Here is a 7,398-nt window from a genome sequence, read left to right on the forward strand (position 1 = left end):
ACGGTTCAATACGAATACGAAAATATATATGTATATGTGTGTGTGTGTATATATATATGTATGTGTGTGTGGAATGCTTTATATCAGGCTTGATGTAATTTTACTTGATTTGTGATTTAATAACTGTTTCATTTCATTGATTCGAGTACTAAAATTTTCTATGCATCTCTGCTGCAAGCTAAACCACAACAGTGGCGTTTGTATTTATTTATTTTACATGTGTATTTTTTTGCTTTGATTGTAGCTGCTGTCATGAAATGGGACCCAGCTGCAACAGAGGCCCAAATAAAGTCTGCAGCCGATCATCTGAAACATGCCCCCGGGAGAGTCGGGGCTTGCCGCTATAAATGAAGCTTGTGAAGCTTATAGCAGCCACATTTTGTTAATTGATATGTTATACTGTTTTAACAACATTTTATAGATTATTTAAAGGGAAATTGTGTTAATTTATAACTTTACTGTTCTGGCTTTTAAGTTTTGGTCCAGTAGAACAAAATAGTAATAAAATATATATTTTGAGATTTAAATAGTTGATTTCTTGGAGTGATCAGTTTGGTTTACAGGCAAATGGTAAGCAGTTTATTACAATTATATTGATAAGATATACAAATGCAAGACTTGTATATACACTACACAGTTCCCGTATTCAATTGAGTATTCAATATTATCAAAATTCTTTCAAATCTTATTTAGGTCTATGGTCTGTGTGTCTGCAGTTTCATGACACGACAACCATTAACAATGAGTAACTGGGTTTTTCTCAGTGAGAACTAACTCACTGCCACTGTTTTGAAGTAAAGATTTTTTAAAGTTGGATCCTTGCAAAATGCACAAATGGGATTTCCGTTTCAATATGGGTCTTTAACAGTCTTCTTTGACATTTATACTACAGAAAACGTGACTAATACAACTTTTATTCTGGCTGCCTTTAGATGTCTAACAATTACGTCTGTAGCATGTCTTTAATTGACGTCTAAACAATGTCCAAAATTTTTTTATAAAAAACGTTCATTCTGGCTCCTGTGAAGACGTCTTCTGGATGTCTAACAATTACGTCTGTAGCACGTCTTTAATTTACGTCTAAACAACGTCCAGAAAAGACGTATAAAAACCTTTCATTCTGGCTCCTGTGAAGACGTCTTCTGGATGTCTAACAATTACGTCTGTAGCACGTCTTTAATTTACGTCTATACAATGTCCAGAAAAGACGTATAAAAAACTTTCATTCTGGCTCCTGTAAAGACGTCTTCTGGATGTCTAACAATTACGTCTGTAGCACGTCTTTAATTTACGTCTATACAATGTCCAGAAAAGACGTATAAAAAACTTTCATTCTGGCTCCTGTGAAGACGTCTTCTGGATGTCTAACAATTACGTCTGTAGCACGTCTTTAATTTACGTCTATACAATGTCCAGAAAAGACGTATAAAAAACTTTCATTCTGGCTCCTGTAAAGACGTCTTCTGGATGTCTAACAATTACGTCTGTAGCACGTCTTTAATTTACGTCTATACAATGTCCAGAAAAGACGTATAAAAAACTTTCATTCTGGCTCCTGTAAAGACGTCTTCTGGATGTCTAACAATTACGTCTGTAGCACGTCTTTAATTTACGTCTAAACAACGTCCAGAAAAGACGTATAAAAACCTTTCATTCTGGCTCCTGTGAAGACGTCTTCTGGATGTCTAACAATTACGTCTGTAGCAAGTCTTTAATTTACGTCTATACAATGTCCAGAAAAGACGTATAAAAAACTTTCATTCTGGCTCCTGTGAGGACGTCTTCTGGATGTTTAAAAATTACGTCTGTAGCACGTCTTTAATTGACGTCTAAACAACGTCCAGAAAAGACGTATAAAAAACTTTCATTCTGGCTCCTGTGAGGACGTCTTCTGGATGTCTAACAATTACGTCTGTAGCACGTCTTTAATTTACGTCTAAACAACGTCCAGAAAAGACGTATAAAAAACTTTCATTCTGGCTCCTGTGAGGACGTCTTCTGGATGTTTAAAAATTACGTCTGTAGCACGTCTTTAATTGACGTCTAAACAACGTCCTGAAAAGACGTATAAAAAACTTTCATTCTGGCTCCTGTGAGGACGTCTTCTGGATGTCTAACAATTACGTCTTTTAGACGTATTATAGACGACTGTTTGCTCGCTGGGAACCATCCAATCAATTCCCCTCGGACAAAATTAAGCCCCGCCCACATTTGTTCTTGTTCCAGAAGCCGTTTCACTCTGAAGCTTGTTTCTGCCAGAATAAAAAATAAAAAAGGTAATTGCGACTTTTTTTCCTCACAATTGCGAGATATAAAGTCGCAATTGCGAAAAAAAAGTCAGAAAAAGCAATTCTAACTTTATAACATGTTATTGTGAGTTTATAACACGCAATATCGACTTTATATCACACAATTCTGACTTTGTAACATGCAATTGTGAGTTTATAAAATGCAATTGCGACTTTATATCATGCAATTCTGACTTTATATCTCGCAATTCTGAGAAATACAGTCAGAATTGCGAGATGTATCCTGAAATTGTGAGATAAAAAGTCACAATTATCTTTTAAAATGTTTTATTCTGTGGTGGAAACAAGCTTCCATAGATATACGTCACAATAGAAAAAAAGAAGTCTAGCGCAAATTCTGTTTCATGCCAATCATTTGTAACTTTCCGGTGTCATTCGCTTCTGGTTATTGTAGCCTAACAAAAACTGTCCATTATGCAGCTTGATATTGCAGACTGGTATTTGTTATCATATTGTTTTCATTTATTATCTTCTTTATTTAAAAACATGTTCCCTGAAAGTTTTAGATACTAGTTTTCATGAGCACAACCTCGTTTCCAGGTTCCGGCTTATGAAAATACGTCATCCCTGCAGCACATATGGACACAATTCATAAATGAGATGCATAATAAAGAATATTTCATGCAAAATGTCAATCCAAACCTGTACTGTTTGTCTTTTTGTCTTCTGTTGACATCTGCCTAATGCATGAGAGCGGCAGCAAAAGGGAAGACTTTTTGTGTGAAAAAAGATTAAAATGTAGTTCGAACTGCACAAGCGATTTTGGATATGGACTTTTTCTGGACACAATGAAAGAGTTGTTGTTTTTTTCAGGTCTACATTTGCATAAAACTCCAGAAACTTTGCTCTGATTGACTTAACCTTTTCAATTAGTTGTTGATTGTTCTCTTGAATCTGTGTTAAGACAAAACACGTGTTAATTCTGTTCACATGGTCTGCTCTAACTGGGATAAGAGCTCCTTCTGACTCATTTCCAAGAAATAACAAGAACAAAGCGTTTTGTCCCCTGAGCTAAACTTAGAGTATAAATCTGTGGCATTATTACAACCTTATTAAAAGGCTCAGTATGAGCTCAGGAAAACAGCACACAAACACAATCAAATTAATATGAAAACCCCTTCAGAGATAGTATATAAACAAGTAGGTTTGTGAGGGAGATTTTAAAATACTTAAATGTTTATGTAACACTTAAATAACACAGAAGTCTATTCTCATGAGAGATATAAGAGAAGTATAGGATGGAAGTTTGGAATGATAAACCTTTTTTTTTTTTTAAGGAAGTCTCAAAACATTTGTGCGCTTCATATTTTCGTGGACTTCTTTCAAAAACACATTTAAAAAACGTAATTTTTCCAAACTTTTAACCAATAGTGCAGATCAGCTGTTCCTAAACCCAGAGGTTTATCCAGGTGTGCGCAAGAAAACATTTAAATGCAAACATGCTTAAAGTCCCACTGACTTGCCTTGAAACGCGCAGCATTATTCAACGTGTTGACGTAATGTCCACTGAATCTGGAAGACAGGGCGGGGCTTATCGAACAGCTCCTCCCCTTTTTTAAATAGCCAATAGCGTTGCGTTTATATCAGTTTGTCCAGAGCTCGGTAAAGCCACAGTTTCCTCCTGATCTCTAACCGTTTCTCCTCCTAATCTCCATATCGCTGTAAAATACAGCATTGTGTGCAGAATCAAAAGGGTCCGATACGTTTTCTGGATCTGCGGGACTCGATCACATGATCCGCTCTGTGTTTCGTGTCTCTGAACCGGACCTGCGGCGGTTCATGTGACTCTAACGTGAATCCAGACTTCATTCGCCTCAATGGAAAGCATATGAATCGTTCCCTATCCCCTAGTGCACTCTGTGCCATTCACAATGAAGAAAATAGTAAACGTGTGAACAAGTGACCGATTTCAGCCACAGCTTCTATTTATAATGTAGGGGGCGGAGCTTCAGATTCTAGAGAGCATTCGATTGGACAGAAAATCTGATGGGAAGCTGAAGTTCAGAGTGATGTCATCAACCATTGATCGATATTTTGCGGAAGTGAGAGACTAAGTTTTGAATGCTTATATCTTCTAAATGCAAATTTTGTCATTGTTTTGGCACACTAGCTTATAGATCACTTTAAGGGTAACATATTCATACTGAAAGCCAAAAAAAATGTACATTTTGATTTCATGGGGACTTTAACATGTGTGGCAGTAACAGACTCCAGTACTCAAGGGGGCGCTAGAGTTTTCATCTCATTAAATCAGATGAGTTGCACCACCATGACAGCAGTTGATCTGAAAGAGAAGAACATCTGCATAGTCTGTCTCAGAGGCAACAGTTGGTTTGGTTTTGCCGTGTGGTCCGCAGTGTATGACCAGTTTGGCCAGTTTCCAACACAATGGATTTGAGTGGGTGAGGCTGATCTATGAAAGTATTTTTGGTGCAAATCAACTGTGACAGTGAAATGTGTTGTAGAGAATAGCCACACATGTGTATATCAGTAAATTTAAAGTCACAGAGAGAAATGTTTTAAGAGTTGCAAATGTGTGGACTTTTTTTTCTCTTCCACAAACACAACACAACATGTTACACCTTCTCAAATTCTCCATTGCAGGTGCACAAATCCTATTCTACAAATTACAAATTAAGAAACTCGTACGCTCACATTTCTGCTGTACAGTTGCTGCAGTGTATATGGTGCAAAATGCATTTACACACCCGCATCAAAACATGTGAAGTCACAGAGAAGTTTTACTCATCCGCAAATCAGTGTGTGAATTCATCCAATGAGAGTTGCACACTTGTAGAATATTTTCTATATTTTTCTAGCACAAACACAACTACAACTGCTTGAATCTGCTGCGACGAATCTCAAACACTGTTTTTCGCTTTCAAGTGACAAGTTTGTCAAGTGTGTAGAGGCAGTGGGCGGAGCCCACATTAATATTCATGAGTTCCCCGGGCATGCACGTGGAACTGCTCATTTTAGTTCACGCTCATCGTTTCTCGGCAGGTTTAATGGATTATTTAAAAAAAAAAGGTAAATATAGTTTCAGCTCGAACTTAAACTACAATTGTGTATCATTTCCTAAAGTTCATAATATTTTTACAAATTTCACTTCCACAGCTGTGTTCAGTTGATTTGCACCAAAAATACCTTCACTGATCCTGTATCAGAGCCTCAGAGGGGACGGCGGGTTTATTTTAGATGTCTTGTGGTCTCTTTACCTCCGTCTCGAAATATCCCGTCCTCTCCAGTCCTCTGAACATCTGATTATGTTGTTACATCAAACCTGTCTGAAAAACAAACATCTTCAATAAAGTCAACTGATCTTTATCTTCAATAAAGTCAACATGAAATCAAAATAGACAATTCTTTCTTTTTTTTCATGGAATATTGCAGTATTTGTTATAAATGATTTAATCATTATTGTGTATGTTATCTTGAATCAGAATAATTTCCACTTGCAGCTTCTCTTCTCTGATGATGTGGGCGGGGGAATCTGTCACTCACATGAGATCCACCAATAGCAAACCACCACCATCCAATCAATTCCACACAAACGCAATCAAGCCCCGCCCACATTCGTTCTTGTATTGGTTCCAGAAGCCGTTTCACTCAGATATACATCACAATAGAGAAGAAAAGATGATTTCAACTCCTGTTTTAATTAAAAAAAATCTATGAAACTACAGCAGCAATCAATTTGAACAACATTTGGAGCAACAAAAATCATTTTCTGGCAACTTCACATTTTTTCACACCAGCATTCCTCTCACTTTGACTGATTCTTGTTGGAATAAATGAGTTTTTGCACTCTTTATTTGGCCGCAATTAGTGTTGAACACGCTGTTTATAAACTGTGATTGATGAAAGAGAGGTTGTATTCGCACCAAGGTTTTCTTTTCAGGCAAATGAGATATTATGGAACATATGACCATCTGCATAATGGCTGCAAACAGACAGAATATGATTTATGAATCATTTAGCATGTGCAAAACATTTTTTTTTTTACCAAACAAACAAAACAAAAAAATTACCAGATACTGAAGCCACATCAGTCAGGCCTGTAGATCTGAGGTTTCGAAACATTTTTTTTTTTACATTTAAAAAATATAATTTTATATTTAAAATGATAGAAAAACATTTCATAAATTCACATGTTCTGAATGGAGTCTGTGAAAAGGCAAATAAATTAGCGAGTGAAAACATTTGTGTAAGAGGTCACCTGTGCAGAGCGTGAAACCATTTTATCCACTAGAAAGACTCACAGACAAAACACTTCAAGAGCAAAAAGAGTCTGAAAACATTCAATCTGCAAGGAAATTAATCAGTATATACAGAGACTTTAACATTAATATTTTAACTTCTTAGTAACACTTTACAATAACATCCCATTAACCAACAATGAGCAATACATGTTCCCTTTAGAGGGAACTCTCGATGCGTCACTTGACGCTTTGGGAACGCCCCCAGCGTGCATGCGTCTGAGCATCAATGTCAACTAGTCCAATGGAAAGAATGAGCGTCACGGGCGGGTGACGTCATGACCAGGAAGGGATAAAGGCTCACCCGGTGAAACGCGGCATTAGCTTCTGTGTCTCAGCAAGCGATCTGTGTCATTTTGTCTCTGTCTATTTACTGTTGTCTGTATGCGGAAAAGGATGGAAACTAAACAAGTGTACAAACAGTGTGCTTCTCCCTGCCCGCGTTATTTAACGGGTGGGGACACACACAAGCTTTGTGTCGTTTGTTTGGGAGTGGAGCATGCGGTCTCAGCCTTCGAGGGGGCTGAGTGCCAGCATTGTGAGATGTTACCGCTTCGCATGCTCCGCTCTCGCCTGTCACTCTTTGATAAAGAGAGTGGGCAGGCTCGCGATCCGCAGGGATCAGGACCCGCGTCTGCTGAGGCAGCGCGGAGATTGCATTCCTGGGGATCGCAAAAGGAACTTTCGGAGGGGTTGGAGACGGGTCCGAGGGCTCTTTCTCCTTCCTTACCCGAGAGATCCAGCGCTCTCCCCCCGGTGTCGGAAGCACGCTCTGCGGTTTCTTCCGCCCGGGGAGAGAGCCCTCCATTACTTCATTGCTCTTCCTCCGA

This window comes from Rhinichthys klamathensis, unplaced genomic scaffold, assembly GCF_029890125.1.
Source record: "Rhinichthys klamathensis goyatoka isolate OS25496 unplaced genomic scaffold, OSU_Roscu_1.1 h1tg000906l_1, whole genome shotgun sequence".
NCBI lineage: Eukaryota > Metazoa > Chordata > Actinopteri > Cypriniformes > Leuciscidae > Rhinichthys > Rhinichthys klamathensis.